Here is a 27,639-nt window from a genome sequence, read left to right on the forward strand (position 1 = left end):
TCTAGACTCGCCAGGAGCCAAGTGGGCCGGGAGGCTGGCCTTGCTGGCTGTGCTCAGCAGGAACCCAGTGGGCAGAAATCCCACTGCCCGGCTCTCCTGGGGCGGGGGTAGAAGGGCAGACTGTAACTCTGTAGTCGTATTGTGAAGACGAAGGAGGAAACCAGAGCAGCCGATCCGGCCTGGATCCCAGTGCCCACGTGCGCACAGATAGGCCTTTGTGTCCCGGGCCCAGACAACAGGCCACATTCTTCCCCCACCTCAGTGACGTCCTTCACGGACATGTCCCCAGAGCACATTTTCAAAGGATTAATCAGCTATGGATCAGATGACACGGCATTCCCTCTGCTACCCCCTCTCTGCCCAGGCTGCGCCTTCTCTTTGTCGTCTCCGAGCACAGAGCGGGTGGCCGACCCCAGCCCCGCCGACCGGCTGCTTCCAGCGGCCCCTGCACCGCTGTAGGTACTGTAATCTTGGGGGAGGTGAATCTCAGGACACGGGGGCTGGACGGGCGAGGGCAAGCCCAGCCCACCTGTTTTCCTGGAGAGGCGTTGGCGTCAGTGCTGAGGCCGTCACCCGGGCGCAGGCCTCCTGTGCCCGGAGCCACGGCCTTTCTGGTAGGTGGGCTGGGCTGCCCCAGCGATCTGGCCGTCACAGGGCCTGGACCACCTCCCAGAGGAGCCTGAGGGGGAAGGCTTCTTCCTGAAGACACAGTTAGCTCCCACTAGCTTGACTCTCTCTCTCCTGCCTGGCTGGCTTCCAAGGCAAATGGGCTTACTTGCCCCGGCCGAGGCAGGCGACAGGGAGCACGCTGGGAGGCCACTTGTTCTGCTTAACCACACGGTGGGACCGCCGAGTGCAAGGTCAAGTACCAGTCTCCCTGGATGTAGAATACATCCCTCAGATACTAAATAGGGCTGCTGCTACGGACTGAACGTTTGCGTCCCCCACCCCCCACCCTTGCCACCGCCACGAAATTCTTATGCCGAAGCCCTAATTCCCAACGTCATGGTTTTGGAGGTGGGGCCTATGGGAGGTGACTAGGTGCAGAATAGGTCACGAGGTGGGGTTCCCATGATGGGGTCAGTGCCCTTATAAGAAGTGGAGACCAGAGGGTTCTGTATCAGACAAGGACACAGCAAGAAGGCGGCCATCTGCAAGCTGGGAAGACACCTTTCCAGACCCTGAATCAGCGGACAGCTGGATCCCAGACTTCCAGCCTCCAGAACCGAGAGAGAGAGAGAGAGAGAGAGAGAGAGAGAGATCTGTTGTTTAAGCTATCCCAATCCGTGGTGGTTTGTTGTAACAGCCCGAGAGGGCTACGAAGGCCACCTTCCCTGGCTTCTCTAGGCCATGCTTTTCGAGGGGGAAGACCTGGGCTCCCCTCTCAGCTGTGGCAACTTCAAACCACAAGATCTTGGAAAAGGAGGCACCCTCCCGCCCCCTTCGAGTTCTCACTGTAGAATGGGGCGTACAAGCTCTGCCCTTCACCCCTCACGGACGCTGGGAGGACCACATAAAACAGTGGACGTGAGGGGCGCTTGTGTGGGGGGGCTCAGTCGGTTAAGCGTCCGCTTCGGCCCCGGTCACGATCTCACGGTTCCTGAGTTCGAGCCCCGCGTCGGGCTCCGCGCTGACAGCTCAGAGCCTGGAGCCTGCTCCGGAGTCCGTGTCGCGCCCTCTCTCTCTGCCCCTCCCCTGCTCGTTCTCTGTCTCTGTCTCTCTCTCTCTCTCCCTCAAAAATAAACATTAAACATTTTTTTAGAACTTTAAAACAGTGCACATGAAAATAGGACTCCAACGACAGTGGCCACGATTTTTCCAATCACTACTACCACGACTTTTGCCACGATGGCTGCTATTAATATTATTATCACGATCGCCGCTGTCATTACGACTCCTACTTCTTCAGCCCCTTCTTTTTCTGCTGCTTCAACTAACTCTACTCCTACTGCTAAACTCCTACTTCTGCTCCCACAGCTACTCCTCCTCCTGCTTCTGAACTCTCGTCAAGTACTGAGCAGACATCGTCTCACGTATCTCCGATACTTTCGCGTATAAAGGACCTCAAGTATATCCAAGTACACTCACTTTCAAGTGTAAAAGACCCTTGTGCTTGAAAATAACCTAAAAAGCATAAAGCTAACTTTCAATTAGATGTCTTTATTGTATCGGCCGCCATAGTGTTCACACACATGGTTAAGGAGCCATACAGCTATGTTCGAAGCCTACAATTTATTTTCTACAAAAAAGGCGTGGCATCCTTACAGATTTCTGGGCCTCCTACAATACGTCGAGGGCCTCTCGTTGCACTGAAGTCGCAAAACAACCCTGCGATGTGGGTAGGAGCCTCACTTTACACATGAAATCATGAGGATCGAGATCACGCACCCAATAAACGGCGGAGCCAAGATACAATATCAGACTGTCTGACTCCACGTTTTATGCCCTTCCCGCTGTCCTACATTGAACATCGTCCAAACCAGTAAAGAGGGAAGCAAATCTACACTGCTGTTATTATCCAACCAAACTCACCCAAACACCGTAAAAAAACCAAATGGGCTGCATGTTACTAATAGTGTATGTTTGGATTATACGTTTAAAATGGCCTTTCTTTTTGGCATGTAGGTCTACGAACTTCAACGTACATATAGACTGACATAACCACCACCACGAGCAGGGTACCGAACAAGTCCCATCAGCCGAAAATTCTCCCTGGGGCTCTGCCTTCTTGGTCACACCCACCCTCACCTTCTCCTAACCTCTGACAACACTGAGCCGTTCTCCGTCTCCATAGCTTGGTCTTCTCAAGAACGTCCTATAAATGGAATGAGACAGTATGTAAGCTTATTTTGCATTAAATTTTTAATTTTGAGGTAAGCATGGGTTCATGCAGCGGTAAAGAATAATATAGAGATTCTATGTACCCTTTTTCGACTAATCCATTAACGGTACTGGCTTGCAAAACGATAGTGTAATACCACAGCCAGAACATTGACGGGACAGAGTCAAGTTATAGACATTTCCAAACCCACAACAATCTCTCCTATTGCCCTTCATAGCCACACCCACTTCTCTCCCACCCTACCCCACCTGTGACACCCACGAATCCGTTTTCCCGTTCTAAAATTTGCCATTTCAAGACTGTTACATGAAAGAACTCATACAGTATGTAACCTTTCGGGACTGTCTTTTTCTCAGCGGAATTCTCCAGAGCTGCGTAAGCTGTTTCTGTGTATTGATAGGTGGTTCCTTTTCACTGTTGAGTGATATTCTATGATTTGGAGGCACCACTGTGTGTCTAACATTCACCCTTCGAAGGGCCACTGGATTGTTTCCGTGTTTTGTCTATTACAAATACATGAGTATTTGTATAAACGTGAGTGCATGGATTTTTTTTAAAAAGCTTATTTATTTATTTTGAGAGAGAAAGAGCAAGAGAAAAAGCTTATTTATTTATTTTGAGAGAGAAAGAGCGAGCTGTGAAGGGGCAGAGAGAGAGAGAGAGAGAGAGAGAGAATCCCAAGCAGGCTCTGCATTGTCAGTGCAGTGCCCAATGAGGAGCTCGAACTCACGAACTGTGAGACTAGGACCAATGCAGAAACCAAGAGTTGGATGCTTAACTGACTGAGCCACCCAGGCCCCAGGGTACAGGTACTCCTGTGAAAACTTGCTTTTATTTCTCTAGGATAAATGCCCCGGAGTATAATGTATGAGTGATCCAATTCCTCCGCATCCTTGCCAGCATTTGGTGTTGCCACGATTTTCTTTTCTAGAAGCCATTCTGATAGCTATGTGGTGATACCTCACAGCTTTAATTTGCATTTCCCTAATGGTTGTTGATGTCGAACAATCCTTCAAGTGCTTGTTTGCCATCTGATTATCTTCTTCAGGACGATGTCTATACATGTCTTCTGCCTATGGTCTAATTAGATCGCTTTCTCTTTTTACTGTTGATTTTTAGAGTTCTTTATACATTCTGGACACTAGCTCTTGGTTGGATATCTAGTTAGCAAATATTACCTCCCTCCATTCTATAGCTTGTCTTTTTATCTTCTTAACAGGAGCAAAGCAAACATTTTAAATTGCTATTAAGTTCTATTTATCAAGTTTTCCTTCCATGAGTTATGAATTTGGTGTCAAGTCTAAGAACTCTTTGCCTAGTCTTAGGTCTCAAAGATTTTCTATTTTTTGTGTGTCAAAGTTTTATAATTTTATGTTTGACATTTAAGGCATTGAACCATTTTGAGTTAATTTTCTCCAAAGGTGTGAGAGTTACATTGAGACTCATTAAAAAAATTTTTTTTGCCTACTGATGTCCATTTTTTCCAGCATTATTTGTTAAAAAAAAAAAAAAAGTGAACCATTGGGGGCGCCTGGGTGGCTCAGTTGGTTGAGAGACTGACTTCTGCTGAGGTCATGATCTCATCTTTTGTGAGTTCAAGCCCCGCGTCAGGTTCTGGGCTAACAGCGCACAGCCTGTTTCAGATTTTCTGTCTCTCTCTCTCTCTGCTCCTTTCCTGCTCATGAGCACGCACTCTCTCTCTCACCCCCTCTCTAAAATAAATATATTTTTTTAAAAGTGAACCATTAAATTGTTCTTGTACCTTGTCAATAATCACGTGGGCATGAATTGTCCAGAATAGGCAAATTTATTGAGACAGAAAGTAGATAAGTGTTAGGCATAGGACTGGTGGGGCAGGGAGGGCAGTTGGGGCAAAATGAGTGTGACTGATAAAGAATATAGGGGTTTTTTGGAAATTAATAAGAGTGGGCTAAAATTGATTGTGGTGGGGCACGTGGGTGGCTTAGTCGGTTGAGCGTCTGACTCTTGGTTTCGGCTCAGGTCATGATCTCATGGTTCATGAGTTTGAGCCCTGCATTGGCCTCTGATGATTAGTGATGTTGAACATCTTTTCATGTGTCTGTTGGCCATTTGTATGTCTTCTTTGGAAAAATGTCTATTCAGGTCCTCTGCCCATGTTTAACTGGATTATTTGGAGGCGGGGGGGGGGGTGAAGAGTTGTATAAGTTCTTTATATATTTTGGATATTGACCCCTTATTAGATATACCGTTTGCAAAAATGGAAATAGCATTTACTGGGCTGCTTTTTGTTTGGTTGATGATTTCCTTTGCTGAGCAAAAGCTTTTTATTTTGGTGTAATCCCAATAGTTTATTTTTGTTTTTGTCTCCCTTGCCTGAGGAAACATATCCAGAAATATGTTGCTAAGTGCCATTTTCAAGCGATTACTGCCTATGTTCTCTTTTAAGCATTTTATGGTTTCAGCTCTCACATTCAGGGCTTTAATCTATTTTGAGTGTATTTTTGGCATAAGAAAGGAGTCTGGTTTCATTGTTTTGCATAGAGCTATTTAATGTAATTTGTTTTTGAGAGACAGAGTGCAAGAGAGCACACAAGCAAGGGGGGGGAGGGGCAGAGGGAGGGGGTGAGAGAGAATCTCAAGCAGGCTCTATGCTGGGCTTGATCTCATGACCATCGTGAGATCATGACCTGAGCCAAAGTGAAGAGGTGGCTGCTTAAATGACTGAGCCACCCAGGCGCCCCTGTAATTATTGAAATGTAAGGAACTAAGCCTTCTTCCATTTTATTTTTTGTCTTCTGTTTGTCAGCTTTTCATGTCTCTGTTTTCTTTTTTCCGTATTCCTGTGCCTTACTTAAGCACTTTTTTGAATTCCACCTTTATTTACCTATACTGTTTTTGAATGTCTCTCCTTATGTAGGTTTTTTTTTTCAGCGGTTGCTTTTGGTATTACTCGTGCCATCATTGCACCAGTTCAAGGAAAGCATAGTAATCTTCCCTCCCTTTATATCTTTTTCCCTTTATATTATACTTTTCTTAAATATTCCCTCTACATACTTAGAACCACAATAGAAGTATTATAATTTTTGCTTCAATTATCAAACTCAATTGAGAAGACTTAAGAGGGTTGTTTGCCCCTAATTTTGCTTACCATGTTCTTTATTTTTCTTGATGTTCCAAGACTCTTTTTTTTTTTTTTTAAATCATTTTCTTCTGTTAAAGAACTTCCTTTAGCCATCCTTCTAGGGATGAAATTTCTTTTTTTTTAAATTTTTTTTCAACGTTTTATTTATTTTTTGGGGACAGAGAGAGACAGAGCATGAACGGGGCAGGGGCAGAGAGAAAGGGAGACACAGAATCGGAAGCAGGCTCCAGGCTCTGAGCCATCAGCCCAGAGCCCGACGCGGGGCTCGAACTACGGACCGCGAGATCGTGACCTGGCTGAAGTCGGACGCTTAACGGACTGCGCCACCCAGGCGCCCCATAGGGATGAAATTTCTAATGAAATTTCTAACGAAATTTTCTTTTGTTTTACTTCATATAAGAATGTCTTTATTTTCCCTTCATTACTGAAGACTATTTTCTTAGATATAGGATTCTGGGTTGACATTGTTCAGCATATAAAAAAACGCGGCACTTCTTTCTGACCTTCATGGTTTCTGATGAGAAACCCATTGTCAATCGAATTCTTTCCCCCCTCTAGCCATTGTTTCCAGGTCTGTTTTTAGATTTTTTTTCTTTGTCTTAGTGTTCTAAAATTTTACCAAGATATGTATTGTCACGGGCTTTTAAATTTTTATCCTGTTTGGAGCTCACTCAGCTTCTCAAATCTGTAGATTGCAGTATTTTTCCAGATTTGGAAATTTTTCAGCCATTATTTCCTTTAGTACTTTTTCAGCTTTGCCCTTTTCCTCCTCTTCTTCTGGGACTCCAGTGACACGAGTTACATCCTTTGTTATGGTCCTGAGGTTCTGTCATTATCTTTGTGTTGTCCCTCTGTTGTTTAGACTGATGCTAATTTGGGTAATTTCTATTTTAGTTTCAAGCTCACTGGTTTTTTTCCTCTTTCCCTTCTATCTTCTCATTGAGTTCATTCATTGAGCATTTAGTTTTAGTTATTGTATTTTTCAGTTCTAAAATATCCATTTGGTTCATCTCTATACCTTCTGTTTCCTCATTGAGACTTTCTATTTTTCTCTGAGACTCTTTATATTTTCGTTTGTTTTTATGTGTGTGCATAATTGGTGTTTTTATGATGGCTAGTTTAAAATATTTTTTAGATAATTAAAAAAATAAAACCTTTTTTAGATAACTCAAAATTTCTGTCATCCTAGTGTTGGCATCTACTGCTTGTCTTTTGTCATTCAGTTTGAGACCCCCATGGTTCTTGAGTATGATGAGCGATTTTCTATTAAAACCTGGACATTTAGAGTATTAAGTTATGAAATTCATGATCTTATGTAAGCCTTCTGTTTTAGCTGGCTTTCTCTGACACTACTCCAAGATGGAAAGAGGTGGGGAAGGGAGAAGGGGAGCCACTTCATTATGATTAGGTAGAGGTAGAAAACCAGGTCCCTCACTTGGCCCTGGCTGACACCTGAGGTGTTATGCTAGTCATTACTGTAGGGCAAAGGTAGGGGTTCCAGCTCCCCACTGTGCCTCTACTCTGTGATATCTTCTTGGCTGGGAGGGATAAGGCTGCTTCATTACTACTCCCCACATGGCCACCAGAGACACCACAGGGTTGGATGACCTCTACACCATTGGGTAGTGATGAAAATCCTGCCTCGACACTATTTCTGACGTTACCTCAATGGGAAGCGAGAGGGGAACCTTGTTATAGCCTGTTAGACATGAGAGTTTAGGCTCCCTATCTGACCTTTGCTCACATAGGAACTATAGTTTTGCCTATGGTGCTTACCTAAAGTAGAGCAGTTAATTTCTAAGTTTTCTCTCTTGTGAGGTTGCCCTCCACCTGACCACTTGGCTAGAGAGGGCAGGCTTTTGTTAGGATTTTTTGGGCCTGCACCCATTGGAATTTCCAGGTTGCCAGCTTCTTCAGCGTTTATTCTTGGATATACGAGGCAAAAAAAAAAAAAATCCTAGAATGTTCAACTCCTTGTTCTTCAGGTCTCAAGGTCCATAGCTGGTCTGTCTTCTTCTCTCAACTCTCATAGTCTTTTTATGTTTGTTTTATAATTTCCAAGCTAATTCTCTGGAGGAATAGGGAAAAAATACATCTACTCTATTTCCCAGAAGTAGAAGTTACTATGTAGCCTTTGAGACTGGCTTCTTCCACTCAGAGTAATGCTTTCAAGATTCATCTATGTTACTGTGTGTATCAGTAGCTTGTTCCTTTTTTGCTGCTGAACATTCCATTTTATGCACGAGTTTTCTAGTTTGGGGGATTAGAAGCTGAGCTGCTATAAACATTCATGTACAATTTTTGCAGGAACATAAGTTTTCAATTCTCTACAGCAAACGCCCATAAGTAGAATTTTTGGATTGTGCGTTAAGTGTATGTTTTAACTTTGTAAGAAACTGCTTAGCTGTTTTCCAGAATAGTTGTGCCGTCTTGTATTCTCATCAGTAGTGACGACAGTTCCTGTTACCCACATCCTTATCCACACTTGGTACTTCTAATATTTTTACTTTAGCCATTCTAACAGGTGTCTAGTGATATCTCTTTGTAATTTAATTTGCATTTCCCTAAGACCTAGTGATGTTTAACACCTTCTCATGTGCTTAACTGCCATCTATCTATTCTCTTCAGGGAACTGTCTGTTCAAATTTTTGCCCATTTTTTAAATTGGCTGGTTTGGGGCGCCTGGGTGGCGCAGTCGGTTAAGCGTCCGACTTCAGCCAGGTCACGATCTCGCGGTCCGTGAGTTCGAGCCCCGCGTCAGGCTCTGGGCTGATGGCTCGGAGCCTGGAGCCTGTTTCCGATTCTGTGTCTCCCTCTCTCTCTGCCCCTCCCCCGTTCATGCTCTGTCTCTCTCTGTCCCAAAAATAAATAAAAAACGTTGAAAAAAAAAACTTTTTAAATTGGCTGGTTTTTCTTCCTGTTGACCTTCTTTATATACTCTGGATACATAAACAACTTTGTCATATTATTAAACTCAAGGAAAGAGAGAGAAAGAAGAATGGAGTAAACAATCTAATACAATCAGTTGTTACTCTATAGCAATCTGCTTGCTGAGTACTTCTCTTGAGATTCAAACATACTACGTTGGCCACATTGGAACTACAATCTCCTGCCAACGTAAGTCACAGACAACTTAAAGCTTGGGCTCCCAACAGCAGTCTCTTCCCACTCTTTATTCCCTCTACGTCTTGAACAATCCAATAAAGCAGAATACTGGCTTGGGTATTTGAAGAGTATTTGTTTTCAATTGTGATCTCCTAAATAGCAGGGACTCTGTCTACTTCATTTTGGCTCTTTTTTCCCCACCTAGGACCTAGCCCTGTTATGCATTCATTCAAGGAATATTTATTTAGTTCCTAGTATGTGCCAGGCACTGCAATCTGTGCTGAGAATACGATGATAAATAAAACAGAAGTTGTTTGTAGACTCATGGAGCTTAAAGAATAAAGCCTGGAATACAGTAGATGCCCAAGCCATGCTTATTTTTTCATTTCCTTCCCCCTGGAGTTGATTACCTTTAAAAATTTAGCCTATCTATTTCCATATTGCTTCTTTTAATTAAATCCTCTAATAATTATGCCACATTCCTACGAATAGTTTTCATATGCTCACACACATCTATTCTATTTTTTTGCCCTTGGATATTTCCTAGTCCTTCTGAAAGTCCTCTGTACTTCTCCAAACTGGACTAGTTTTTCTCTAAGACTGTGACATGGTTATTTCCCTATGATTTCCTTTCAACGCTCCCTATGTTATAGCCCAAGTTCTTAGAGATCAAGTTTTTTTTTTTTTTTATTTTTAATTTACTCATTTTTTTTTTTTTTTGGAGTGCATTCTCCAGTACCTTCTTCAAAAAGAATATGTATGAGGTTATTTTTAAATCCATGCATGTCCCAAAATGAATTATTCTATCCTCACATTTGATTAATAGTTTAGCTAGATATAGAGTTCTAGATTAAAAATAAGTTTCTGTCCAAGTTTTTAATGCATATTTTCATCATAGTCCAGCCTCCGGTGTTATTGTTGAGAAGCCTGGTAACTTTCGTATTCCTGATCTTTTGTACAGGCCTCTCTTTCTCTCCGGAAAAATATAGGATCTTTCCTTTAGCCACAGTGTTCCGAAATTTAACAACATAAAGTGACTTGGTGTGGGATTTTATTCATTCTCTGTAACACAGTCCATGTCCTGTTTCATTCTGAAGACGCGTGCTTGAGTTTGGGGAAATATTCTTGTGATATTTTTTATAATCTCTCCTCTAATTCTTTTCTCTTTTAGAAACTTCTTTTAGCCTGATGTTGGACCTTTGGGGCTGATTCTCTAAATCTGTTATTTTTTCCTTACTGTTTTCTATTTCTTTGTATTTTTGTTCATTTGAGTTTCTGTGAGATGTCCTTGACTTTATCTTCTAGTCTTTCAAGGAAATTTTTTTGTGTCATATTTTTAATTTGTAAGGGTCCTTCATTCTATCATCCTTCGCTTGTTTCATCGTTGTAAACCTCTAATTCCCCCGAGAAGTCTACTTAACTATGTTAAATGTTTTATTCCGGTTCCTGTATTGTAGCCATTTCTTCCAAGTCTCTTTTGCTTACTTGTTTGTTTTAGTCTTTTTCTTCATGTTTTAGGGTTTACTCAAATGTCTGGTTATCTCTGACTTTCCTTTCATGTTACCGAGTGAGGCACTAAGGCAAAGAGAAGCTGGGTAACTGTTCCCAAATCATAGAGATGAAAGAGACACGAATACAATGTATGATCCTGGATTGGCACATAGACCGGGGGGTGGGGGGTGGGGTGGGGAATGGCTCTAAAAGACATTACTTCAATAATTATGAAAATTTAATGTGTGGGCTATAGATTTTACAATACATCACTACTACATACAACATTAAAACATTATGTGACAAGAAGTCCTCATTCTTAGAAAGTACACAGTAGAGCTTCACTTCTTTAGCTCATAAATAGATGGGAGAGATGTAACTGCTTCTAAGCTCTGAGAGTCAATGCACGTTGGTTGAGAATCCAAACATCAAAAAAATTAACACCTTCCCAAAGACTAGATAGATAGTAGGTAGTAGAGCTGGATTTAGAACCGGTTTTGTCTAACAGATTCTCTACTGCAATATACTCAAAGACCATGGCCAGCTAACTCCCGGGGATGTTTGTTTATCAGATCGATTTACAACCTTGACAGGTAACGGAGAGGAGTGAAGTTCAACATTAATTCTGTCCAGGTTAAATATGTGGAGGAGCTAGGAAACAGGGCCAAGAGAGAAAACAACTAAGGAATGAGAAAGTGCCCCAAGACAATTCACATGCTTGGCAGTATTCCTTTTGCACCAGTCCTCTTGGCTCCTGGCTTCTGGGAGCTTTACAGGATTTCCATCCTCCTTCCCAGTTAAATATCTTCTGCTAATTCTGCAGCAAGCTCAGTGCCTGGGGCTCCTCACACTGCCACCGGACTCCCAAGGGCACAAGCCATGTCATGCATGCTCATGGGCTCAATTGTGTTCAATGATATTCATATTTTCCTGTCCCCAAAGAGCTTCTCTTCTGCATTCCTGTTCTAAATAAAGTTCTGTTAATGAGACTCCCGGAACTGGATGTCTTGTCCCCAACCACAATTCAAAGTCATCATGGCTGGCATACCGTCCCATTCTCACCCTTCCAAGTAAGCAGGTCCTGAGCCATTTAATACTCATGATAATCCCCCACATTCTGTGTCTCCAGTCCAACAATTCTCTATCTCAATCATTTCACTTTTTTTTTCCATTAGTACTGAATGATGCTCTGCCATTGTTTCACTGATGTATGTACTCTCCCCTTTTCTTTCTTCTCTTCCTGAATTCTGGATGGCTTCTTGTGTGTTGCCAGAATCTCACACATAGTGCTCTCTGCTTTCTCCAAAGCTGTAGAAGCTCACTCGTTGCACACAGGAGCAACTAGAAAGTTCAGGCAATCAATTCCCTCTCGGTAACCCTCCACCACTGGAGGACAGGCATCCTTGGGTAAGTGCCACAGCCTCCCTGTCCTCTGGTGGAACATTCTACACAGTTCCTCAGATGGTCCCCAGCAAGATTGAGCCCACAGGAGTAAGTAGCGCATTAATCACACTTTAATGGCTCTTCTCCCTTCTCGACCCCACTTTCTCATTTCCCTCACTTTTGTTTCCTGGGATCACATCCCAGTAACCTACTCACACCCAAGTCTTTATCTCTGGTTCTGCTTTCAGGGCCATCCAAACACAGATACCTCTTCCATTCTTGGATCCAGACACACCTGGTATTTCAGTTAAACAGAACTACTTTGGGTTTATTAACCTTTGGGTTTATTAGCTCCTTTTCATGTCTCTGTAACTTCTTCTCAGGCTGAAATGACTTCCATCCTGGTCTGTCTGGCCAAATCATTCATCCTTCAAGACTCACCTCAGATACCACCAAGTACCACTGCCTCTGAAAGACTCCCAGAAATCTCCCATCCTAATTCACTGATTATATATATATTCATCACACATTTTATCTTATCATTTTATAAGTTTGTTTTTCCAACTAGGCTATTAGCTAGAGGGTCTGGCAGCTGCCTACTCATCTCCATATCCCCCACTGCGCCAAACAAACGTGTGTTAAATAAGTGAATTAACTGACTCATCCCAGGTATCTATAGAGTACTACACACTTGACCCCGGATGAAGTTCAGAGTGGGCTGCAGAACATTTGGGGAAAGAAGTGTCAAGGAGTGCCACACACTTCCACTCAATTTTCTTGCAAGAGAATTGTAAGGAAGATGAGAATCACCGCCTAGCACTCTGGAGTTTACGCGGATATTTTATAGACATTATCTCATTTCATGATCTTAACAACGCTGCAGAACAGGTGAGGAAATCGCTATTATCTCTGTTTTATTGCTGAGAAAGTTGGGGCCCAGAGAAGAGAAGTGACTTTCTCAAGATCACATAGCAGTAGACGCTAGGAGCCACGCCTCCTGGTCAAGCATGCATTCTACCACATACAATTAGGGTCAGGCCCACTGTGTCTGCCCTCTGCCTCAGAGCCACCCTCTGTGCTCTACAGGCCACCTCCACTCTCTTGTCTGTCCTCTCCAGCCATTCCTTCCTGGCAGGCAAACTTACTCAGCAACTGGGCCAATCTTCCCCAAATGTTCTGCAGCCCACTCTGAACTTCATCCAGGGCGATGGTCCTGGACTGTCTTACTTTCCTATTCCCTGACCTCATTCCCAACTTTCTCGAGTAGCTGCTTGACACCCTCATATGCTTGGAAACCTTCTACGATGGTTCTGAAGAAGGGGAACCTCACAGGGCCTCTGGCTCTCTGCTTTCACTCATCCCATGGGACTCTTGAATGTCACCGCAACTGGGAAGTTCCCCTTCCCTGACTTCCCAAACTGCATTAGGTCCCCCTAGCATGCTACTCTTTTCCTTCGTAGCTGTTACCACAACTTCTGGTGATCATTTGTTAATTTCTTCCACTAGTGATAACAACAACTGAGTACTTCTTGTGCTAAGTGTCTATATTATTGCCCTTAGTTCTCATAGTCCCGTAGGGTGCAAGCACACATAATTAATCAGATAGGGAACACACTTCTTACCTACTAGTATATTCTTAACTCCTAACATAGTGCCTGGTACAGGGACATAGGGGGTGTTAAATCTCTATTCGTTAAATGAATAAATTAACTCCCTTTGGCACCATATCATTGAAATTCACTGCTCTGAAGACACCCCTTCCCCCCAAATTCTCTAGTCATGTTGATTGACTTTGGGGGAGGGGGAAACCCATGTTAAAATCTGCTGTTTGTCTACTCATTCAACATATATCTGTTGAGTCCCTCCTGGGTGCCACTTTCTAGGCGTGAGGGCCTATCCCCAGGTGAGAGCTCCATGTAAGGAAAGGTGAAGGTGGGGGCATAGTTCTACTTTGGGTCTCCTGGGAGCGCCAGAGGATGTGGGAGTCCAAGATGAGATTCAGATTGTGCTCCAACCCACCGGGGTGCTCCTGCTTCAGGTCAGATAGAACTGAGATAATGCAGTCAGCCCCAGTCCTAGGCCCACCTCATCCCCATTGATGTTACCTTGGTGTCGGATTTGTGCAGAGCAAGGAGGCAACATGCCAACAGACCAGATCCTGGTGGGCTTACCTCTTTCTCCCTCCAGCCCCCATTGCTTTCCTGAGTCACTGCGCACAGCAACTATTTCAAAGTGGAAGTTACGGCTGCCCCCGCCCCAGGGCTTGATGTCAGATTGTCCAGTTCAGATGATGGAAACATCTGTCTGCCGTCCTTTCGTCTCCCGATCATTTCATTAGGCTTTTCTTTAGGATACGTTCCCTTTAAGCATCCTAACTGTTCACAGGGTGCTGAGAGAAATAATTTTTTCCAGGAGTCAGTGGGAGTGGGGACCGGACGGGGGTCAGTGTGTCCTCAGTGGCCTGCTGTGATGGTGACCAGCAGACCGTCTTGCCCACAAGTGGGCAGAGGCAAGAAAGCGTCCCCTGGGAGGGGGCGTGTGGGCCCATCATGCCTTTATGCTCCTCTGCAAGGTGGCCCCCAGCCTGTAAGTTTGAATGAAGAGTCCTGGCCTTTTTGAAAGCAGGATGTCAGCACTGATTATTAAAAATTGCTCTGGGTGCCTGCCTGTGATGTGGATGTTGAGATTTTCTTTGATTTTCCCTTCTTCTCCCCTCAAAGAGATCTCTCTCTCTCTCTCTCTCTCTCTCTCTTACTTTGCTGGATGTATGTGGCTAAAGAAATCTGTGCCAATTCTTCACTCCCCTTCTAGATTTGCCATTAGTCTAACTCATGAAAGAGAGCTCAACATATAACCTTAACACCTCTTCTCCTAACAGCCCGGGACATATCTGGGCAAAAGTTCTAGAAAGGCTAGGCAGTGCTTTCTTGTCACTGTGGCCTGTCCTTGGCCTCTAGAAGACTCTTCAGCAAAGCAACACCCAAACTCAGCCAGATCCTGAACCTGACCTCCAGCCCAGTTCCAACAATAGAATATCCAGGCAGCTTACAGAACCATGGGTCGTGCTTAGGACAGGCAATGCTTCCTTCAGTGGCTGAGCCACAACAAACCACCCAGGGCCTCGGTCTCGCCATGTGAAAATGAGGAACATCTCTCTCTAAATTTGGGGGTGCAGTGAGTCACATGGTCCAGCTGGGATCTTAGCATTATAACGTGTTAGCTGCGTGCCTGAGGGTGAATTATTCATTTTCTGGGAGGATACCTTTCCTTATGTGTACAAAAACAGATAATAAATACAGAGTCACTCTGAGGAGTAGAATAGTATTGTAGGCTCTAAACACAAGGTTAAATTAATCCTTATTATATCACTGGATGGTCCTTCTGCGCCCCCCTGGCCCCACCTCTGGGATCTAACTTGACATAGGACTGTTTCCTGGCGCATATTTAGTGAACTGTAAGAATAGAGTCTGATAATTTTTCGGAAACACTAACAGTGAATTCTCAATATGTTGTATCCTTTTGATGCTGACTTTTATATATGACTCAGTGCTTGGAACAATGTCCTATATGTATATATATTTGGCATTTAAAATGCATTTGCTGAATGGATAAATGGTTTAACAAAGATAGGTAGAGAAAATTGGGGTGAAGTTATTATAGATGAATGAATCAAACAAAAACATGATGTTGTTTTCTCTGCCCCCAAATTTCTTCATGTCCATGGAGTAGCCATGGGCCAGTAACCTGGTACCTTCCCGTGTCTTCCCACTCATCTTCTGTGGTCAATTGATCAACATGTCTGGTTCATTCTGCTTCCTAATTACCTCTTACAGTTGCCCTTTCCACTCCAAACCCTTGGCTGCATCCCAGATCAGGCCAAGGCATCTCTTGCCATCTGCCATGGTCTCCCCATTAGACCATGTACGTCACCCTTCAAAACTCACCTCCCACTACCTTGCTTAGAACCATTCAGTGGCTCCCCATTCTCTCTATAAAGTGGCCTCCAAACTTAGCTAATTATGAGAATCATTAGAGAGGAACTTTAAGGATCTCAAATCTCTGATGGTGGGTCCTGGGATCTGTGTGCCTTACATGTTGCCTGGGAGACTTTGATGGTCAGCCAGATTTGGGGATCACAGGTTCTCAGGCTAAAAACCCAGCTCCTCTGCATGGTATGGAAAACCCTCCATGGTCTATCTCCCCCTTCCTCTCCAGTATCACTCCATGCCTCTTTGCCCATTGAATGTTTATTAAAGTTCAGTTACTTATTTTGAGAGACAGCATGTGTGTGTGTGTGTGTGTGTGCGCGCGCACGCGCGCGCATGAGCAGGGGAGAGGCAGAGAGAGAGGGAGAGAGAATCCCAAGCAGGCTCTGCATTGTAAGCCCAGAGCCCAACACGGGTCTCGAACTCATGAACCATGAGATCATGACCTAAGCTGAAACCAAGAAGTCAAATGCTTGGGGCGCCTGGGTGGCTCCATTGGTTGAGCATCCAACTTCAGCTCAGGTCATGATCTTACGGTCCGTGAGTTTGAGCCCCGCATCGGGCTCTGTGCTGACAGCTCAGAGCCTGGAGCCTGCTTCAGATTCTGTGTCTCCCTCTCTCTCTGACCCTCCCCCATTCGTGCTCTCTCTCTGAGCACGAATTAAAAAAAATTTTTTTTTAAAAGAAGTCAGATGCTTAACCAACGGAGCCACCCAGGCGCCCCCGCCCCTTGAATTTTATGCTCCAGCAGTGCTGAAGGCTGACGGTTTTCACACGCAGTGTTAGGTCCAGCTCTGAATATACTACCCACCCTCCCACAATGCCCTTCCCTGCCTGGCCCCCTGATGAATTCCTGTTTATTCTCCCAGCTCTGTCTCAGCTACCAAGGGGGTTAGGCAGCATGTTCCATTTATAAAAAGTTCAAATGGGCCAAACTAATCTATGTTTTAGGAGCCAGGAGACTGGCTACCCCTTGGGGCCAGGGAGAGAGAGAGGAGTGGACGTGAGCGGGCCTTCTGGGGCGCTGGTCGTGTTTCTTGATCTGAGTGCTGGTTCCACGGTTCATTCCAATTTGTGAAAACCCACCAAACTGTACCACCTCAGCTCACATGACACTTCCTCCAGGAAGCCTTTGTGGCTACCCTCCCTTCGAGCTTGTCCTGCACCCTTCCCGTGGTCACTCGGCCTGGTTCAACCTGCTGTTTTTGATGTTTGACGTCCGAACTACCGATCCTTTATTGACATCTCTATCTCCCCAGCTAGACTGTGAGCTACTTGGGGACAAGATCCGAGTGTCCCCAGCACCTTCCCCACGCTCTCAGCCGGGGCCCAGCGAAGGGATATGCGCTAGATGAAGAAACAGATGGAGAGAAAAGGGGGAGGGTGTGTTTACTCTTTTTACTTTTCTTCCTATTGAGAATACACAACGCTTCTCTATCAATCTGCTCTTACCGAACCAGGCCAAGAAAGAGATCACTTACCTTTCCCAGTCTCACCCAGGAAAACCAGATCCTTCCGAGGAGGGGAAAGAGCCGAACTTCCTAAGACTGACCCAACCTAAGCAAGTCCGCACCAGTAAAGAGGTGTCTGAAGCTTCCTCTTGTGCCAGAAAGCAGTCACATTGGTCATCTCTCGTTGGGTTTCTTCTTGATTCTTAAGGAGAATGGCCAGTTGTTCGGGGACCGGACTGCCCAGGCACAAACAACTCCCCAAACTCTCAAAAACATTTAGCTAGAAGAAAATGAAGCTTTTACATCTCAACCACAGCATAGGGACTCAATCCCACCCACCAAATTATAATCACTTTGCCTTAGCCCCTCACGTATTACGCCTGCAAGTTTCAACCACGTTAAGAGACAGTCAAGTAATAAAGAAGGACGGTCTCTTTATCAGGAGGACCCTGCCTAGGAGCTTCCAGCACAGAAAACGGATTATCCTGCCAAAACTCTATTAGAGTACATAGTCCATAAATACTTACTAAGCAATTGACTGGTTCCTTGATTCATTAATTCATTTATTCAGCAAATGCATGCTAGGTACTTATTCTTGCAAGGCTCAAAGGCCAGGGATGAGTCAGACAGAGTCTCTGATCTCAAGAAACTTAAAACCCAGCGGAAGATTATAAAAAGCTGGCTATCACGCCAGGATGAATGAAATGGGTGCGGCAGGTGCTGTGATGTTCGGAGAGAGGGGTTGCCCAGCACAGAGGAAGCACTCAGTGTTGGTACGTGAAGTCGGATGGTTCCGGTGAACAGTGAACGGAGATGAAATGCTCACCCCCCACCCCCCAGGCACAGTCTTCAAAGCAGCCCCTCCTGGCCCACTCCACATCTGTGCCTCCCTCTGCCGGCCCTGTGCCTCCCTCTGCCGCACCCGACGCTGTGCAGTGAACTCTGCCGTTGGTCAAGTGGGGGCCGAGAACCAGGTGTCCCTCCCCGCCCCCCAAGCATCCTCGGCTCTGCCTCTCTCCACTGAATTCGGGCCGAGCATTGATATTCCCGCACCGCCGACATATCACATCACTCTGCATAGCCAACATCTTACAGGCTCCGCTAATAACCCCCAGTGGATCTTAAGCAGGAGTCTCAGCCTGCAGGAAAATTGGTTCACATCTGAGCCCTGTCGCGACTAATCTTCTCCACCATTTATTAGATGAGGATCTTGTCAGTTCGGAAGCTCCGTTTGCTCTGCCTAGAAAATAGAAGAGAGAGAGAAAGAGAGACCAGAGGGCAAAAGATGAAGGAATGAGATATAGAGCGGCGTCAAGAATTTTGTCAAGAGACACAGAAGTGCTCAGCGGTTGACAAGTTCCCTGTTGTACAAACAGAACAGCTCGAGGACTTAATACGTGAAAATCCCAGCGGGGCCCTGCAATTTTTCATAATCATAACGTCTCGGACTTGTCAGTTGTGAGGTTCCCAAAGTGTCAGTCTGGTGGCAAGGTGGGGCCTTTGGAAGGTGGGACCTCATCCGCCTGAGGGCCGCTCTGGGTCAAGGGCGCAGGGGAGTGGCCCAGGAGACGGCACGAGTGGAGCACCTGTGTGGCACTGCCTGTGACAGGGGGAGGACTGAGGTCCTGGCTCTCATATCACCGGAAACGGGGCCTGAATCGCTGTACGTGTGTGAATCTCAGTTTTCCCATCTGCAAAATGGGAGTACTCATACCTACTCCGACGAGATGTGCCGGGGACTTAAACACCAAGGAAATTCTCCAGAAAACAGAAACCAGGGCAAGGAGGGTTTAGATGGAGTGAATTTGCAGGCCAAAGACCACGGATGGAGAATAGGGTTAGGGCATACCTGATTTGTTTGCTTTCTTCTCTTTTTGAGAGTTGAATGCTCCCTCTCTCTTTTTTTTTTTTTTTTAACGTTTATTTATTTTTGAGACAGAGAGAGACAGAGCATGAATGGGGGAGGGGCAGAGAGAGAGAGAGAGACACAGAATCTGAAACAGGCCCCGGGCTCCGAGCTGTCAGCACAGAGCCCGACGCGGGGCTCGAACTCACAGACTGTGAGATCATGACCCGAGCTGAAGTCGGACGCTCAACCGACTGAGCCACCCAGGCGCCCCGAATCCTCCCCCTCTCTTAAGACTTCCAGCTCTCTAAGATGATAATTAATTCTAATGGCTACTCAAGGAGCACTCGCTCTGTGCCAAACTAGCTCTGTGTTAACCTCTTTACAGACTCGTCTTTCACGTAACGCTTACAACAGTCCTATGAGATAGGAGTTTTACAGGTAGAGAAGTAAGAGTCAGGGAGGGAAGTAATTTGCCCCCGTTGGTCACACAGAGGCAGAGGCAGGATTTGAACCCAGAGCTAAGTCTTCCTCAGGGCTGACACCGGTTCTGAAAACAACCAACCGGGAGGACGGCTGACTCTGAACCAGTGTGACTGTCCTAGGCCATAAAGGAGAGCACCCTAAAGGGGCCTTGCCAGAGGAGGAGTGGAGAAAAACCAAAGCTTCAAGCTAACGGGGTCCAGTCCCTTTACTGATGATGCCATGGTGCCATGCTCCACTGGCCGTGGGCCATAATAGTAATTATGACTCCAGCAGCCACTTTTTTGGTTTACTTATTTATTTTGATGTCTATCTATTTTTGAAAGAGGGAGGCAGAGCGTGAGCAGGGGAGGGGCAGAGAGAGAGGGATAGGGAGACATAGAATCCTAAGCAGGCTCCAGGCTCCGAGCTGTCAGCACAGAGCCTTGACGCGGGGCTCGAACTCACAGACCGTGAGATCACGATCTGAGCCAAAGTCAGATGCTTAACCGACTTAGCCACCCAGGTGCCACCAACACTTTGTACTTTATTTATTTTTTATTTTTTTAAACTTATATGAATATATTAAAATTTTTCTTTTAGCTTTTTTAAATGTGTATTTATTTTTGAGAGAGACAGAGACAGAATGAGAGTAGGTTAGGGGCAGAAAGAGAGGGAGACACAGAAGCAGGCTCCAGGCTCTGAGCTGTCAGCACAGAGCCCAATGTGGGGCTTGAACTGACAAACTGTGAGATCATGACCTGAGCTGAAGTTGGATGCTTAACCGACTGAGCCACCCAGGGGCCCCTTCAGCAGCCACGTTTATGAAGCAGATGCTCCCTATGCTCCATACTTAACCCTCATCTTATTTAACCCGTTTGACCTGCTATAAAACCTGCCCCACCTGGCAGATGGGGAAACAGGTCAATGGAGATGAAAACTCCACTTTCCAAGTTCAACACTGTGAAGCCATGTGACCCTTCTTGTTTCTCCCTTCACTCGAGACTTGAGTCCATGAATTATGCAAACGTTGCCTGGGAGGCCCACCCAGTGCCCGTGTTAATGACCTCGGAGGGGTGCTGGTTTCTGGGAAGTCGTCGAGGGCAGCCTGCAGAGTACTTTGAACTTGCATGTGTCATCTCAAATTGCTTTGAGATGAGCTGAATTCAGATCCCTCCGCCTCATGTGGGGATAGCAGTGTGGGGAGAGGAATGGAAGAGAAGGAAAGAGAAGCGGTTTTCTCCCCCCTTGGAGGGGGCAGGAATCCATCGTGGCTGTGTAGACACAAAGGCTCCCACAACCTGCTTTCAGGCCAAGGAAGCATCCTTCCATCACGTCGGATTCACTAGGCAGCAGGTTCCGGAGATTCCATGTGGGGTTTGTTGTGAGCACCATCCTGAGGACTTCTGCAGCCAGGCTGCCGGAGGACAGCCCTCTCTTCTCCCTGGAGAGCCCTCCATCCAGGCCACTGCACCAACTTTATTTGGTCGCTTGCTTGGTCTCGGCCCTCAGTGTAGGCAAACAGGGCAGGAGCCACTGAAATCGGGGAGGGGGACAGAAAGGAAAGGGAGGCCAAGGAAGCAAAGCCAGAGGCCAAATGTAGATGTCTGGTCTGTGTGCCCAGACAGGGCCGGAGTCTGGGCCCCTGCCATGTTATCTTCAAAGCCCAGGCTGGACATGATCGATCCCTGCCCCCGCCCACCAACTCCTAGGGGGGAGAAAACCACTTACATTTCCTTCTCTTCCATTCTCCTCCGCCACCCACGCCACCCTCCCCCCCAACTGCTGCTATCACTACTCCAAGCAATTCCACAGTGAGGAGTCTTGAATATAGTCAGAAAAGGAATTGGCAGGCCTGGACCAAACGCCAGGCCCAGAGAGAGCGGGATGAGAAGCTCAAGCCCAGATTCAAAGCTGGGAGGGTCCTGATGCTGAGAGCCTTTGTGTGAGGAGGCGGGGTTAGGAAGCAAGGCCAAGGCAGAGACCTTCCCCGAGAAGGTCTTCCTGTGGAACGAGGGGCTGGGGAGTGTTGTCCGCCGAGGGGAAGCCAGCAGGTTCTCTCACAGCCTTCTCCTGCCCTGCGCCTCCCTCCTTAGCGGAGGTCCACTTGAGGCCATGGCCAAAGAGTCTCAGTTCCTTCCTCCTGGTACCAAAGGAGGAGCACACTCCCTTCCTCTTCATCCATTCTTCAGGACTGTCACAGAGAGGCTCCTTTTCCGGGCCCAGGCCCACTGTGGCCTCTCAGATCCCCAGAGCCTGCTTGTGAGGCCACCCTAAACTGCGACCTGCCCCGAAAGGACATCTAGGGCCCTGCTTACATGGCCACTCACTAGTCACAGTACAGTATTTTAGATCTCATGTTTCATCTGCCACCCATGCTCGATCAAACAGAGATCAAATAAGTTCTGAAGTGATGTGAAAACAGACAAACAAACACAGAGACCCAGAGCACCCATGGCTGGTTATTTTCATCAAAACAAACAATCCTTGTTTATTGCTCACAGAACACAGCCGGGTCTCAAGCAACATGGCGAAGGTACTCTTCAGCCGCCTTCCCTCCCACACAACCTCGACACACAAACTCACCCTTGGCAGCTTTCACTCTCTGCCTTCACCCTGGTCAGTGCCCAAAACCCACGTGCTACTCCAGCTGCCAAAATGCTCCACGCCACACGGCACCCCCACGTTCCAGATTTTTCCAAATCCCTACCCACCCCCACCAAAATTAACCCATGCTCCCCCCCCCAACACACATTCTTGCAGACAAACTGTGACGTAAGGGAAAGAATGTTAACTGAGCAACTACTACGTTCCAGCCGTTATAATAAGCACTTCACAGACATTATATCATTAATCCTTACAACAATCCTTTGGGGCAGTTGTTGCTACCACCATTTTGTAAGTAAAAACCTGAAGTTCAGAGAGGTTAAATAACATGCCCAAGATTTCACAGAAAAAAGTACCAGTGCCAGTATCTCAAAGCTTTTTTTTTTCCCCTTGGCTTCTCCAATGTTTAAAGGTTTTCCAACAATCATACTATGTTAAATGGAGCTGGCCTTATTTACTTTTGTATGCCCAAGAGCTGGCCTAGTGGCTGGCAAGGAACAGGTGTCAAATAAATGAATAAAGAGTGATGGATGGATGGATGGATGGATGAATAAGAGAAATAGGTAAGTTGAAATGACCTTCGGTGACCATAAATTAAAGGGTTAGTCTTCTCAGATAACATCCTTACATATTTGTATTCTGGAGACAGCGCTGAAGCAACGGTCCCTATTTAGTTTGTGTCTTCCTTACCAGCTCTAGAAAAGCTGGAGCTTGTTCAGAGGAAAATGCCAGGATTGAGAGGCGGTCTTAGTGACTTATCATGAGGAATAGGTATGGGGACTGCCAGAAAAGAGAATATTCTGCGTTCAAATACTTGAAGGCTGGGTAGAGGGTACACAGAAGAGGAAGAAGGCTTGCTCTGTGTTTCTGCAGGCCATTAAGAACTAGGATCAATGGCGAAACCATGGTGGGGCTGATTTCTCATCAGCGTATTCTATTCGTGCATACACTCAACAAGCACTTTTTTGGGCATCTCCTATGAACAAGGCGCAATAGAGACCATTTAAAGAAGAATATGTGGGGTGCCTGGATGGCCCAGTCAGTTGAGCGTCCTTGATTTCGGCTCTTGATTTTGGCTCAGGTCACGATCCCAGGGTTGTGGGACTGAGCCCCACATTAGGCTCTACACTGAGCCTGGAGCCTACTTTAGATTCTCTCTCTCCCTCTGCCCCTCTCCCCCACTCATGCTCTCTCTTAGAAAAAATTAAAAATTAAAAAGAAGCACATATGTATAAATATTTGTATCCCCCCCTTTCTTAGACAAAAAAAATGCATTACATCTTTTTCCAACTTAATCTAACACTGGATCTTGGAGATAACAGCATAGCAGTATATGGAATTGTCCTTTGTGCCTTTTTTACAGCTGTATAATACTCCACTGTATGGATATACCATGGTTTATTCAATCATTTCCCTATTGATAGACATTTGGTTACTTTTCAGTCCTTTGCTCTCTAAACACTGATTCAACATACAGCCTTGAGTATCATCTTGTTATATCCTTGCCAATATGTCTTTGGGATAGAGTTTTAGTTTTCAAAAGTTTATTTTGAGAGAGAGAGAGAGTGTGTGTGCGTGTGTGTGTGCGTTCACAAGTGGGGGAGGGGCAGAGAGCAAGGGAGAGAGAGAATCCCAAGTCGGCTCCACACTGTCCGCACAGAGCCCGATGTGGGGCTCAAACTCACGAACCGTGAGATCATGACCTGAGCCAAGGTCGGGTGCTTAACCAACTGAGCCACCCAGGCGCCCCTGGGATAGAATCTTAGAGGTGAGATCGCTGGGTCGAAGGGTCAGTGCATACGTAATCTTGTGAGATACTTCCAAGTTCTCTTCCGCAGGGGTAGCTGCTCGGGACTTTCAATACCAGCCTCCTCTCCTCCCACTGCCTGGAAGTTTGGCCCAACGGCTCGCCCCGGAATTGCCGGTATGTAGAGACAAGTTGAAGAAAAGGGAGCATCACAGGGTCACATGATGGCAGGACAGGAAGGGGCCTGAGTACATCTAGAATGCAGGAGCACTTATGAACCAACCCCCCACCCCCACCCCAGCCAAGGCTGCCTGGAGCCGGTAGGACTTCATGATCTATCTCTGAGTTGGGAGCTGTTTCAAAACGATATTAGTACTTTGAACAAGTGTGGCCAACGAGAATGGGTAAGGCTGGTGGCTGTTACCAGATGTGCCTCTGCACGACCAAGGGGCGAGGGGAAAGGCCTTCAGCCGTTCTCTTCAGGGAGACCCTGCCATTCCTCTGAGCCAATGTGTCACACTCACAAAGCCAGTAAATTGGACAGCGGCTACTCAGGACAGCTTATTTATAGCGCCAACTACTCTGCCCTCGCCCCTGTGAAAATTGAGCGAGGAGAACAGCCCAGCGGGATGGAACGTGTGGCCATCTGTGACTCTGTTTCCACAACAAATGCCTCCCAGCTGCGTGTTCCCATCAGCACCGCGCGGGCACTTGAGCCGATGGCAGGCAGGGTGCAGCTGGGGCAGGGCCCTTGGAATCCCAACCCTCTGTGACCTCATCCCTTCCAGGAACAGCCTGATGCCAGGACAGGCCCTGGAGGTCACCCTACGTGTTCCCGAGAGAATAGAGAACAGTTCCGTGTCCAGAGTCCGCAGTGTTTCGGGGTGCAGATGGCCTTGGGGCCCGCCCAGCAGGTACCCCTGACCCTGCCAGAGTCTAACAAGGCAAGGCTCCCTTGAAGGCCTGCAGAGCACAGGGGTTCAGCCGGGAACAGCAAACTCTCCCTCTGGCACAGAAGCATATAGATGAGCTCCGACAGGAACAGAGAAAGTTCACTTCAAAATCTGCCTCCCGTGCGAAAAACTCAGAAGACCAATTTGATGCCCATGTTGTGTCACTGTTCTACTATTTCCAGGCCAGTGCTATCATTTTTAAATCGTTAGGGTCATGCTCCGTTGTAAAAAGACGAACTGTTCTGAGCGGTCAGGCCCCGTGCTCTGATGCGCCCGTCTGGACAGGCAGCCAGCGGCCTTTCCTTCCACCCAGGCACTTGCCATCAGTCTGGGAGCTGTGAAGAAAGGGGAGTCAACGGACCCCACCTTCCAGCAGGTTCTATTCTTCCTGCTGACTCCAGCCCATCACAAGGTTGCTTGGGGTGCTCTGCCCATCACCCAAGAGGAACCAACTCGGTGGGGAGGCTTTCGGCAGGTCACGGACCAGAGAGGGTCTGAAGACACCGTCCCCGCACCCGGAGCACGGCCGACAATCGTCGCTCCTCTGCCAAATGTGATCGCGGCTACAGCACAGGGAGGGAGGGGGGCATCTAAAACCCCTATTCCTTCAGGTGCAGGAGACTTTGGAGAAACAGACCTGCTTGAGGATTCGAATAGTGACGGTTGGGCTCAAAAGCCCAGGGGGCCACCTCTCTTCCTCTCAGGCCGGGCCACACGAACGGAGGAACGCAGCAGGACAGCGGAGTGGCTGAGCCCAGGAGACCGCCGGCCTGAGGCTCTTGGCCGGAGCTCCGCTGACCCGTCCGCGAGCCACACTGTCCTCCCTTGACGAGCAAACCCTCTCCTGACACCCAGCCCACTTGGCGTTTGCCCTCATCTCTAGTTCTCAAATTCCTGATTTTGTACCCAGGATCTTTATCTGCTTCTGGCTCCCGTGATTTGGCAAATTGCCAAAGCCCAGCCGGCTGGTGTTCTTAAGGGATGTCAACTCAGCTGACAGAGTCCCCGCTCCAGCCCCTAGCAGTCAAGGACAGCATCGCCACCCCTACAGCTCAGCTCCCTCTGATGCCCGTTTCAAAATGTCAGCAGTCAGCTTTCGGGTCCGTTGCCGAAGGGACCTGTGTACTGGGATGTTGGAACCCTGGGTCCCCACCCCACACGCAGAGGGTGAGCACTGGACCCTGTGGAGGCCACGTCTGGAGAGATGGGCCTCCTGACGCAGCCTCCAGCCGTCCTGGACCTTCAGACCCCAAGAGACTCTAAGATCAGGGCTAATCTGGACGCCGAGGTCCACAGCGGAAAACTCATGACCCCTCTGTGCTGCTTCCTACCTCTGTGCGCCTCACACCTTCCTTCCAGGCCCCCCCGCCGCAGGGAGAAGCCACCCTCCAGCTCCGCCTGTGTCTCCCCCCATCCCTCAGTGGTTGTATTTCGGGGACTCAGAAACATCGAGGGTCAACCGGACCCAGGGAACCCGACCGGTTAGCCTCTGAGCGACTGGCCTGGCCCAGCTTCCGCTGGCTGTCCACAAGAGTAAATAAACTTCAGCCAGCTCTCTATCGTTACTGAAGATCAGTTACTCCCCTCAAGATCCAACCTGGCATCTTGGTCCCTAATTAAGCCTGTAGCGGCTGTCTGCTTGAAGAAAGGGCAGAAAGTAACACAGAGCTGCTAAGACGGTCTAGAAGGGAGACATCTTGTCAGGTGCCTCTGCCTTTTCTCTAGAGGCAACCCACCCAAAGCCCCCACCCGGATGGATACCTGAACTAGTTGTGAACGCTTAGTCCCGGACACGCAGCACCCACTGCATGCCAAGCTCTGTTTTAAGCACCGAGGACGTGGAGTCACAGAGACATTGAGTAACTTTCTCAAGGTCATCCAGCTGGCGGGCTGCAGAGGCAGGGTTCAAATCCCAGGAGTTTCGCCCTAACCGCTAGGCAAGAGTCTAATGGACAGCGCTTGGCATAGGATAGGTGCTTGGCAACGGTGCTGGGGTTAGAATTATTACCAACCATAGCCTCACCTGCCTTTTCACCATACAGCACGGGACTGTGATAAAGCGGTCATTTGGTAAATGGCCAGTTCTAGCCAAGTCAGGGATACAGAACTACACAAGACAATTCCGGGCACTTGGAATTGGCTTCCCTGGACTTCATACGAGCTGTTTGTCTGGACATCTCTACCGGGTCGTAATTTCTAACTGTGTTGAGGCACAAAGCTGAGTCACGGGAACTACTCAGAAGTTCGTCGACGAGCACCGGTCCCTTGGTTAGTGAGTGAGCCGAGCCAGCTGCTAGGGACCTGCATCACATCACAGGTCTCTTACCCTCTATTTGCTGCTGTTCCCATAGAACCTCTCAGAAATGACAAAAACTCACGTGTCTCTATGAAAAAGGAACGCCACACGAGTGCCGACAGCTGGTGCCAATGATGGAAGCAAAGAGATTTAAAAAAAAAAAAAAAAAATCATTCGTTCTAGAGCGCCTGGGTGGCTCAGTGGGTTAGGAGGCCGACTCTTGATTTCAGCTCAGGTCACGAGCTTGTGGTTCCTGGGTTCGAGCCCCACGTAGGGCCCTGCACTGACTTTGGGGAACCTGCTTGGGATTCTCTCTCTCCCTCTCTCTCTGCCCCTCCCCTGCTTG

At 47.1% G+C, this 27,639-nt stretch overlaps 1 long non-coding RNA gene across 1 annotated transcript; it reads left to right on the plus strand.

Moving 5' to 3' along the window:
• On the plus strand, window positions 1–27,556 carry LOC123379019. Its single transcript, XR_006582925.1, has 3 exons — window positions 1–459; window positions 2,626–2,834; window positions 24,136–27,556. It is a non-coding gene; the product is annotated as an uncharacterized LOC123379019 (long non-coding RNA).
• The last annotated feature ends 83 nt before the right edge of the window (window positions 27,557–27,639 follow it).

The sequence above is a fragment of the Felis catus genome, chromosome C1 (genome assembly GCF_018350175.1).
Source record: "Felis catus isolate Fca126 chromosome C1, F.catus_Fca126_mat1.0, whole genome shotgun sequence".
NCBI lineage: Eukaryota > Metazoa > Chordata > Mammalia > Carnivora > Felidae > Felis > Felis catus.